This window comes from Grammomys surdaster, unplaced genomic scaffold (genome assembly GCF_004785775.1).
Source record: "Grammomys surdaster isolate TR1022 unplaced genomic scaffold, NIH_TR_1.0 196, whole genome shotgun sequence".
In the NCBI taxonomy this organism is placed as follows: Eukaryota; Metazoa; Chordata; class Mammalia; order Rodentia; family Muridae; genus Grammomys; species Grammomys surdaster.
The window spans coordinates 1826845-1839099 of NW_021604641.1; positions in this window are offsets into that span (position 1 = coordinate 1826845).

A 12255-nucleotide genomic window follows, 5' to 3' on the forward strand; every position below is an offset into this window, starting at 1 on the left:
TCTCTCTCTCTCTCTCTCTCTCTCTCTCTCTCTCTCTCTCCACCAGCCTTTATCTTTATTTCTCCACCTCCCTTTCTCTGCCCAATCACTGGCTCTAGCCTTTATTTTACAAATTAAGGTAGGCAGAAGGTTCACTAGGAGTCACCTGTGTACTGATGCACTCCTCCTCTGCAGCCCCTCCCAGGAGAGTGGAATTACCATCAGTTTTTCTATCTTATCACAGTGATAATCAATCTCACAAGTATCTTAGTGAAACCAGGATTGAGAGATGTTTTAAAAGACATGACTCTCTCCAACTTTGTTCCATTTTTTTTCCCGAATTAGATAAATGTTCAGTCATGTAAACCTTCAATCTGAAAAGATTGTCTCATAATTTGACCCTTTTAATTTTCGGACCAAAGATAAACCATAACAATTCTTTAAAATTTATAAGTCACAAGATCATCCTTGTGTCGTCTAAACATGTCGTGTTGGATCATTTGTTACTGCCTTCTGTATGGTAGTTATAAGCATTTATGATATCCACTAAGACTTTACTAGAAGAATTCCTTTTGCTGAATAATAGTAATTTTTACCAGTTGAAAGAAACCTTGAAAATTATAGAAAAATAATTTTTTCTCCCATTATCAAAGGTACCTGGTGACACAGGAAGAATCTCCCAAGGAATCATCAAAGAGTTTCCAAAGACTCCAGGTTCACAGTGTATATCTTAAGAACTGCGTAGATTCAAATCATGCTACCAGTCATTTTTATGATATCTGGCATTGTCAACATTTTTTCATTTGTTGAAGATGTAAAGTGATTTAATCTCACAATCTCATACTTCAAGTACATTTTAGCTGTTCTTTAACTTTGAAAAAGAAACGTAAGTTCATTTCCATTTATCTCATGCACTACAAACTTTTATAAAATGAAACATTTCACATGCTGCCTTAAAGTGATTTATTCAAAGTTTAATTTTGATGCACCTTATTTTCAGATTTTTAAAGATTAATTCCATGTCACATTATGCACCCTTACATTGTCTGTACATATGAATATTAATAAAAGCAATTTTTCTAAAATGATTATGTAATATTAGTGTTTTTTTGAACATTTGAAAAGTAATATATTTTCTTCTGGAAACAAATTAGTTATTTTGAAGGCCTGATCTTTCTCTGAACTCTTCATACATTATTTTCATTTTGTCTTATAAACTGTGTGGGTAAGAATCACAAAGACAGAAATAAATGATGCACAGTAAGGACTGATAACCAGGAAATAGGGGTCTGTAACTGAGAAACAACTAAATTTTCTTTCAATTTTAGATCCAAGCCATTTTCTGCTTCAAATATTTAAACAGTGAGGTTTTCTTCATCAGATCTTAGAACCCATGGATTGTGCAGAATGCTTTACATCTTACAGTGGAACATCAAGAATTTATATTATTATTAGAGTCTAGATTCCATACTTCAGTGTCCCAGAACCCAAAAGATATATTTGTAGTATTTCCCTTCAAACACAGTTGTCTTGTTTTTAGTCTTTGGAAAAGTACTCCAATTCCAACTATCAGCCTGTAGTGTCTTACAGGGATTTGCCTCTCTTGTCAATTGTGAAAGAAAGTTCCTAGAAACAAGGCATATTTTCCATTGAAACTTCTGCCAGTCCTATTAGAATAGAACTTGGAAGACTGGAAGCATAGGGATACTTTGTGTCCAGAGCAAAATTAAAATTTGTCTTTGTACTCCTAATTATTCCCTTTTCACTTCTTTGTCTGATCTAACATCCTTGTAATTATCAGTTGGAACCTTTTATCACACAAGAATGTTCTACCATACAAAAATCTAAAAAAGTCATCATATAGTATCTGAGCACATGAAAGGTGCCCCTGCTTTGCTGCAATCCACCTATTGCCTCTAGGCATGTGTTTTGTTTTATAAATTTTGTTATGATTCTATTAAAAGTTCATGAAATTCCTACCTCAGTGGAACATGAAATCTGGAGAAAATTAAATCTGTGTTTCTGGGCAATTGTCACTCACATTTCACTGCAGAAAAACCACTTCTTTTGTCCCTGGAGGTAAACGTTATTCCTTTCATTCACATAATTCTGCTGTTTCATATGTGTTAGACAGTTGCTGCAATACATAGGATTTTCAAGACTTCTGAAAGCTTTTAAGGAATCACTGATTGGAATTTAGAGAAGAGCCCATGCACTCCAGGTGAAAACTTATTCCTTTTATCTGTGCTGTGTTGGCCTTTGATTGGTTTCCATATGTGGTAAAAGTACACAGAAAAGAATTTTTGTATGAAATTAGACACTATAAGGGGATAGGAATATAAAGGTCATTCACAATTCTAGAATTCATGATACTGATAAAACTCAATATAAAACACCATTAATTTTTGAACATTATTCTTTTTACTTTGAGATTAAATTAAAATTATAATATTTTCTTCCTTCCAAACCTTGACATATACTACCTTTGTCTCAAGTTCATGGACTCATATTTTCATTAATTATTATTATAGGCATAATATGCATTTTTATATAGGTATATATTTAGAAAGATTGTTCAATCCGTGTAATTTTATTTGTCTATATATTTTCAGGCAGAATAATTTCATATAAGAGAACCAATCTTTCCTGGGGAAAACTATTTCACTTATTTTCAGCATTGGACATTTATCTTCAGTCTTTAGTATAGGTTTAAGGTTACATGGTCTTTTTCATCTCTATTTTGGCATTTCAATTGCTGTTTCCTAGTTCAGCCCATGTTTGGGCAGTCATGTTAGTAAGGCTCTGAGTATGGCTTACAACATTACTAGAAGACGCAGTTTCACAGACATCCTCTGGCTTTTAGAATTTTTCTGCCAGCTATTCTGCAAACATTTCTGAGCCTTGAGTAAGGCAGTTATTTTGTAGATACATTTATTGTGACTAGTTTCCATAAACCATCATTTTGATTTATTTTGGGTTTTGATAAAGGCCCCCTCCTGTTGCAAAGAGAAGTTTCCTTGAGAGGGTCAGGGATCTTATTTGTGAATATAAAGATAAATATGTAGAATGCCAGTATAAATTATATTCCTTGAGTTTAGTGATGGCAAGTTCTTCTGTTTGATACAATACTTATTTCTGCATCTGATGATCTTACTCCACAATCATTCTACCATGTATGAAAGATGACATGGTCCTCTTTGTTTTGGGTGGATCATACTTACTTTCAATTTAGTTTATGTCTTTGGGTTCTGGTGTTTTGTTTTTTGAAGACTTTTAGCTTATATTTTATTTTTTCTTGTTTTGTTTTAGACATGCTAACTCTATATCCTGAATGGCCTTGTTGCTCTTTTTCTCATCCTTGTTATATTAATGAGAGCATACAGTATAATTAAAAAATGGTAATATTTATATTGTCCTCAGGGTCAAATAGCATTTAAGAGCATCCCTTTAAATTTTTCTTTAGAATGCCTGTTTTAAGCTTAGTGTAAAAATATAGCAATCAATATTATTAACCCCTAAATACACATGAAAAGAATTTTCTTTACTCATTAAACCAGTAAATAAAGCCTTCTCCAATTGTCATAGGTATTTCCAATTACATAAAAAAAGTAGCTTCCAAAGTTAGGAAAGAAATCTCAGACATAATTACTTACAGGGCATTGAGTAATTATTAGGAAATATTAAGGGTATTTATAATTTATTGGAAAATACTGCAGACAAGCAAAGCAAATATTCATACTGCAGTTGAGCAAAGTTGACAAGAAAGGCTTAGGAAAGAGAAGATGGCACATTGGATCTAAGCACACACTGGGCTTTACAAAATTCATCCCATGTTACCTTTCCTAGATCTTGTCTAATATTGTTGCATGCTTTAGCATCTGCCACTGTGTTATCCTTGTCCATGCTCATTAAATGAGATATTGTCCTAACTTCTAATTCCATGGTTACTTCTTTTCATAATCCTATTAATTCATTAACTCTTACTCTGTAACCTTTGTTTTATTTCGTTACAGGTCTTTATTACTTAGCAATAATAAGGTGGGTATTTTAAGAATAAATAAAATGAAAATAATATTTACAGAAATTAAAATATTTTTTAAAATTTTTTTAGTTATTTTATTTATTTATATTTTAAATGTTATCCCTCTTCTCAGTTCTCCCTCTGAAAAACCCTCATACCACCCCTGTCCTCTTGCTTCTATGAGGGTGCTCACCCACCTCATCCACACACTCCCATCTCATCACCCTAGCATTGCCCTAAGCTGAGGCAGAAAGAAATAATAATCATGAACTCAAGATACAAACCAATTTTCTTTGTCGTTGCTTCTAAAAAAATTATATATATATATATATATATATATATATATATGAACTCTGTTATGTTGTTGCTTTTTATGGAAGCTTTAAATTAATGTGACCATATTGTTATACAACTACACTATTTGTATATAACTCTTCTACACTTGATGTCCTCTTATAAGCAAACTTGTATGTCATCATTTTTTACACAGCTTTGTGTTTACTTAATGTCTTTTAATAATTGTGTAGACATAATTATGTTGTATACAGTGCTGATAAAAGCACATTTAAATGAAATTAATCTAATAAAAAGACTTTCTTAGAGAAACAAATGGTTGCATCTTTGCTATTGCCTTGGTAAAAGAGCATTGTAATTAAAGTTATCAAGTCAATGCTAAACAATATGAAAAGATTAACATTTGCATTATTATGAGTACATTACACCAGTTATGTATATGATGTGACATGTATTTTTCATTATCATATTCTAACTAGTTTTGTCATTTTTTTTCTGGGGAGGGTACTAATGTTATAACTAAGCAGAACACCAAGCAAAGTGAGCATGTTGTTTCAATTTGTTTTATTTCACCCCCTTTGTAATCACTATTTAATATTTCATTCTTTGATTTAGAAAGTATGTTATTTTTATTGTCTTTTTATTTTAAAGAATGGGTTGAGAATTCAATGTATAACTCATCTTTGCTTAAAATTTGTGTTGAAGGTCTTTCATTAACCTCGCTGTTACTGTGACAACTTTTCTTCAATAATACATTCTCTGGTTTGTTGACTACACAAAGAGACAAGTCTATTGGCAAGACTATCTGGGAAAGGCACTGATCTACAGAGAAAGAGGAAGAAGTGAGGAAAAGAATCACAATGTTTTGGAAAGTATGGAGTAATGGAACTGGTGGTAAGAAGAGGAGGGCTTAAGAAAGAGAATGATGAATGTGTTCAAAGCAGATTTATGAAATTCTCAAACAAGTAACATTTTTCTTCTTTTTTTTTTTTGTTTTTTGGTTTTTCGAGACAGGGTTTCTCTGTGTAGCCTTGGCTGTCCTGGAACTCACTCTGTAGACCAGGCTAGCCTCGAACTCTCGAACTCAGAAATCCACCTGCCTCTGCATCCCAAGTGCTGGGATTAAAGGTGTGCACCACCACCGTCTGGCCGTAACATTTTTCTAAAATTGTATAATTTAGGTTTATTATTATTTCAATTTTAATTATTTATTTTCTTTTTGTTTCTTAATACTATCTCCTGTTTTGTTTAAGTTCTCTAACTATTCACATGAAGACAATATAGCACTCAAAGTTTCAAGCTTTTTGTCTAGAAAATAAATATTTAAACTTTATATTACTCAGAGAGTACTCTAGAGAAAATCCTGACAATATAAAGTAAATTTAGTATATCATAAAGAATAATAAATTTTTAGAGTAGCTTATAGATTGTAGTCCATCTATGCTTGGAATAGCTACAGAATTTCCAAGAATCCAATAGTTGTTTAGTCTAAGAACTGAATGTCTCAACTGGTCTTAAAACGTAAGAGATGGTTATCTCAGCTCTCTTAAACAAATTCTGGAATTCTGCAGAGGTAAACGTTAATGCATGTTAGGAAAGCAGACAAGGAGCAAATTGTTCATTTCTCTTTGTCCTTTATTTAGAATAACATGAGAACATAGGTCATCTGACATGGAGTTACTTAGATTTTGATAGGTCTTTCTACATCAAATGTTCCAATTAACTGAAAATCCCCCATAAATGTACCAATCCACTTGGGATTATAATTAATTTCAGACATAGTCAAGTTTATAACAAAAATAACCATAACATTTCCTGACAATTTACTGTTTGCATGACCTTGTTTTCAAAACATAGTTGATTCACATGATAATCAAGATATTCTAAATGAGTAAAAACTTTGTAGGTTTTTGTCTTTCAAAAAGAGATTTTTGTGTACACAGAGAATAGAATCAATGTAGCTGTCTCTCCATGAATGTTTCACTTTCTACATCTCAAATCAGCACTGGAAACTCTTTCATTCTGAAGTGTCTATATGTAATATCTGATCTGCTTCTATCAGAATAAATTCTAGACTAAATGTAAAAACAATAGACTTAATAAAATTGAAAACACAAAAATACACTTCAATTTTATTCCAGTTTAGCTATTCCAGAACACTCAATATCCTGCCCTCTCGTCATAGGAATGGTTCAGCTGTAACTGAAGTCATAGATTTAGGAAATCATAGTCATCATAATATCATAATCACCATAAGCATGCAAACATTAGCTGTTATAGTTTTACAAGTCTATATTACACAAAGCAAAGCTTTGGTGAAATTAGTAAAGTGATCCTACTGACATTTTGTTAAATATTAAATCTATTATTTTTTTAATTTGAAAAGATTCTTTTCCCATAAACAATTCTTATCTGTATGTACATTTCTGAACTATAGACTATGGTCAAAATATTCCAGTTATAGTGAACATGAACAAAGAAACAGATTTTCAGTATTGATTGATAAATTATTATACTGTGTATTTCAGGGTATCCACAACCAGTGATGTGTAAAAAATTCCAGATTCTAAATGATTAACAAAAGTAGCTGTCTTATTTCTTAAGTCACAGAAATTGAAAAAGCAGTGGTGCTAGCAATTAATGTAATTGATGCTGTTATACCAGCAATAATCAAGCCCAGTACTCTCTTGATGCTGCTTAAAGACTGATTCATTTCTTCCAGTACTTACAAACTATTTTTGGAATAACAAGGTTCTGTGATACTCAGAGCACTAAAACAAAAGCTGGTTGATAGGCCTCTGTAACTGACATCCTGGATTTCAAAACACAAACACAATTAGAAGGTGTACAATCAATGCAACTTACATTAAATACTGTAGAAGAAACAAAAGTATTTTTAACTTGACAATTAAAAGAGTCTTAATACATGTGCTAACATCTGTTTGAAATCCATATCCTGCCCCAACTTTATCTCTTGCTAACATAAAATCATAGAGAACTGCAGATAATTTCCAAATATGTTTCTGAAAATGTCCAGAACCAGGCTTCCAAATGAAAACTGCTATTTCCAATATTCAATTAATTTTTAGACCAGTCCATGATTGATTCTGAATAACTGGTCACTTAACATAGTTAATAACAATACAAGAGACATTATAACTTCTCTTTTTGATTCTCTGTTCCACAAGGCCTTAAAACTTGAAGCAAGGCAGTTTGTCCCATCAGGTATATAGGTAAGCAATTGGGAACATATGTCCAATAGCATTTGGAAGAACGGATTGATGCTCCTTATCCTATTCAAATTATTGGAAGGAGTTTGAGAAATTAAGGATAAGGAACTATCTCAAGTGACATGAGAAATACCATTGGATTCATGTTAGTTCTAAATTTTACAGCATTAGTCATTATAATTAGGAAAAAGTTTAAAGACACTTGTAGTGTATTTGGCATAATTCTAACACCTCTCTGGATGTTTTAATTATGCATAGTGAGATTGTTAATTTAAAGAATGCTGCTCTACTGAGGTTTGATGCCGCAGATACTGCTGAAAAAATTATCTATGTCTTGAGGTCAGTATTTCCATTTTGAGGGATATGTATATTTCAAGCTATATATGCCATTCTAGAAGCTTAACAATTAGGAAGATTATATACATATACATATATATATATATATATATATATTTTATATATATATATATATATATATATATATATATATATATATATATATATATATAAAATCTCTCTATCTGCCTTTTGTCCTGGAAATTATTTATTCCTGCCCATCATGTTAAAGCTTCTCTTTAACTACATCAACATGTTGGGAGCCAAAGCACATGGCTTGAACCTGAAAATGGACCCTGAGACAGAGTCATTAAATTAACAGCCTGACAAGCCAAGGACGGGTAAGATTCTGCAGAGAGACTTACCAACCTAACACATAAATGCATTGTTTTGGATAATGCATATTCCATGACAGGTAATGAAGGCATTCTTGTCAGAACAACCTAAGACAAGCTCAGTCTTGTTAGTGAAATAAAAAAAGGGGAAGAGGTGGAAAGCCTTTGGGAATGCTTGGCAAGAATCTGATATTGGCCAAGGAAAAGGAAGTGGGCTTCAGGTAGGAATCTGACATTAGGCTAGAAGAAAAAAGTAATTTCAGGCAGGAATCTAAATTTTAGACTAAAACAAGGAAGTAGGCTTCAGACAGGAAAATGACTTTTAGAACAGGGAAATAGGCTCAGATACCTTGGTCATCCTCATAAGCCCTTAGAAACAGTGATCATGGGAGTGTTCAAGTAATTGGGTTTAATGCCTTGCTTGTTCTTTGACTATTTGTGTGTATTGTCTTGCTTGTTCCTTCACTATTTGCAGCTATTGTATTGCTAGACTCTTAACCTAGAACTCACATTAATACATGCATGTAATTAAAATGGTATAAAGGCAAAAAGGAGGAGGAGGATTGGGATGGAGTTTCTAAGGAGGGAAATAAGGAAAAGGCATGACATCTTTATTGTAAATAAATAAAATATCCAATAAAAATTACAAAAAATTAATATTGCTACTGGTGTGTGTGTCTGTGTGTGTGTGTGTCTGTGTGTGTGTGTGTGTGTGTGTATGTGTGCATGACTTGTGGACTTGTTGAAGTGGCTGGTGTTTTTAATGTTTCAAATTACCAAACTCTGATCTTTTCATTAGGAATGGAAGTAAAAGAATAATCAAAATGCCATTCCAAGATTAATCTTAGGTAATATAATTTTGTATACTCAGTTCTAAATTATTTCAAATACTTTTCAATGTTTCAACTTTTGACTGGAGAAAGTAGAACTTTCATATATTCTTGGGATTAATGGTGCTTAAAGAAAGAAGTGTATTTTTCTTCCCTACTTCCTAATGTTGGTATCATGATATAATCGTCATGATATACAGTGTGGAAAGACTAATGATAAGACTAGTTCTTCTTCCAGCATCCTGGAAGCAAGAGAGCAGCAGTAAATCTTCTAGTTTAAAAATTTAATTACCATGTAGTCCTTGTCCATTCAGGACAATAAAACCATCAAATTTGCCTCCAAGCCCGCCACCCTCCTCATTTCTTAAAATATAAATGGTAAAAACTGAAGATACCCAACTAATTATACACAAGAGTGCCATTTCATCTCAAATTATTCACTGGAATACCAAATACCAATAATAAAAATGATTATACTCTATCTATATTGTAATTGAACTCAATTATTTATTACTATGTTTGTGTATTATATACAAAAGAATATCTGATTCAGAAATTAAAAAATAATTAATGTGTTTTTCTTATACTATTTGTGACATGCTAGGTAAATAACTAACAACAATATTGATGAAGAATCCATTGCTTGGCTGAGTTTCCACTGTGGTCAAATATTTATTATTTCTTTATTATAACATCAAAGACTCACACAGTGGTAATTAAATATAACGCTCTTTCTGATCACATAATGATGACAATCTATATTACCATAAGGGATAGTAAGTGGCTGAAAGGAGCTTCAAATACTTCTGTCTGAACCTGATGAATTGCAGCATATTGCTTTATAGTACTTAAGGAAGATTTATTTGTTAATAAAATAATAATTCATAACTAGGCAAATAATCCCTAATCATTTCACATAATTATGACCATATTATTTAATGACTATTTCAGAAGCAATTTAAAATCTTTGTTTAATATATTGAGTGGCATTTACTTATTAAAATACAAGAAATGAACTCATGTTTTACAGGCTCCCCTGAACGAACCACACATTTACAATGCATGTTTGAAATTGTAAATAGAGGGAGACATGGAAAACCCCAACATAAAAATAACAAGGGAATTAAGATTTGCATAAGGTGTTTGTTGTATTCAAATGTCACTTGGGATAATTCTGTTGCAGACTCTGAATTCAAGCACAGGGGAGATGCTGTGGCTCTAGTACAGTGATCTCACCATTTTAAAGAGCTATTCCTCATTTCTATGTTCTAGGATATAGTGTGTTACTTCAGCCTACAAACAATATCTAGGATGGAAGGAGAGCGCAAGCACATAGACAGTTACAACTCTCCCAGGATGTTTCAGACTCTCATGCACTCTTACCCAAATCAAACAAAACTGCAAGGTGTAGAAGTACTAAGTAGACTATATAACTGTACCAAGACATTCCATATATTTCAAAGGAAATTAAAAGTAAAGTTGACCAAGTATCTTTCTGAATAAAAATTTAAGTTAAAAGAAAAATGTGAACCAGAAATTGTATAATCTAGTGACAAGTTCAAATAAATAAAAGCATGAATTTATGAAGATGTGGAAATGTAATAAAGGATAAGTAAGTAAAATTGGAAATGTTAGAGAACAAAACGTTATTGATATCATAAAACATAAAATATAAGAATATAATTTCAATCAGTTCAGTGACTATTCATATATATTATATTCTTCCTCTCTCCCTCCCTCCCTCTCCCTCTCTCTCTTTTTTTCTCTCTCTCTGCCCCCCCTCTAACACACACACAAACACACACACACTCACAGAGTAACATTGCAAATAATATATATTCCAAGCATGTTATTAAACCACTAAGTTCAAAATAGGATGCCCAAAGTTGCTTTGAGAGATATCATGAAAAGTTAAAAAGGAAAGTTAAGAAAATGTATATTATTATATATTAGAATTTTATGTTGAAAAGTGTATGTGACAAATATTCTCAAAGACAGGGTCATAGATGTGTATAAAATGAATGAATAAATTGAACAAATTGACACAGAATTTCTAGAATTTAAGATAAATCACAACAGAGAAAACAAAATGTGCAAAGTAGAATGTTCTAAAAAATTAATAAAGGTTTAAAACCAAGATACTTCTGAGGACTGAGCAAGTTAGAAGTGAGTCATTAAAGTTTAACAGGCTGCCACTGGAGTAAAGAAGAATCACACACTCTGGAAAGAAAAGGCAGATAAGAAGGCACATATAATTACGGACTCCAATCAAAGCAAATACCTCATCTGGCCACAAGATGTAGAATGAAACAGCAAATCCATTCTATTCAAATTGTTATTATAAAGTAAAAGAAGATAGTTAAATTATGAGTCTTTGACCAATGGGACTGTATATGAAGGTGAAATTGATGTGGTAAAACTCACAAGAAGTTCTGACTTAACACTTTTAATGGAATAACATGTTCAAGCAAGTAAGAAATTTGAAAAGATAGTGGATACACAAGGAGCTAAAAGTTACTTAAGTTTTAGTGAAATTGTAAGTTTAAATATATTTTCTTAAATATATGAAAAGATACTCTAAAATTTATGATGATATGAAAATCAGGAATGACTAAATTAGATAGAGAGGTAGACAGAAACTACTGAAGATTTTATGTCACATTATTTATGCATATATATATACATATACATACACATATTTATGTATACATATACTTATATTTCCTACACACATAAATACATGCATATATACATAAATGAAATCTCTTGCTATATAGGCACAAACCACCATTAGGAGATTATAACTTTCATAGTGATTAATAAATGTTAGAAATTAAATATATACTTTCTCATAATTTGAAGAAAAATAGATTAATACAAATATGATTGATTCAACAATTATTAAAAACAAGAGAATAAAATAACAGATTATTATTTAAAATCCAAATAAAGTAGTTTAACTTCTAAAATTATTGATAAAAAGGACTATGAAATATTTCAAATATAGACAAAAATCTAAAACCTAAAATAGCATATATTGTATGCTAGTTCTATGCCTCTTCTAGAGGAACCATGAGGTGATGTAACAGAAAGTAAATAAAATTTGATGTGAACAAGTAATAGAATATAACCATGCACAATTAATGACAAAAGAAATTAGTAAAATAAAATACTACTGTGTTTCACACAAGCAAAAATGAGCTGAGAGTAAACTATAAGGTGACACTATA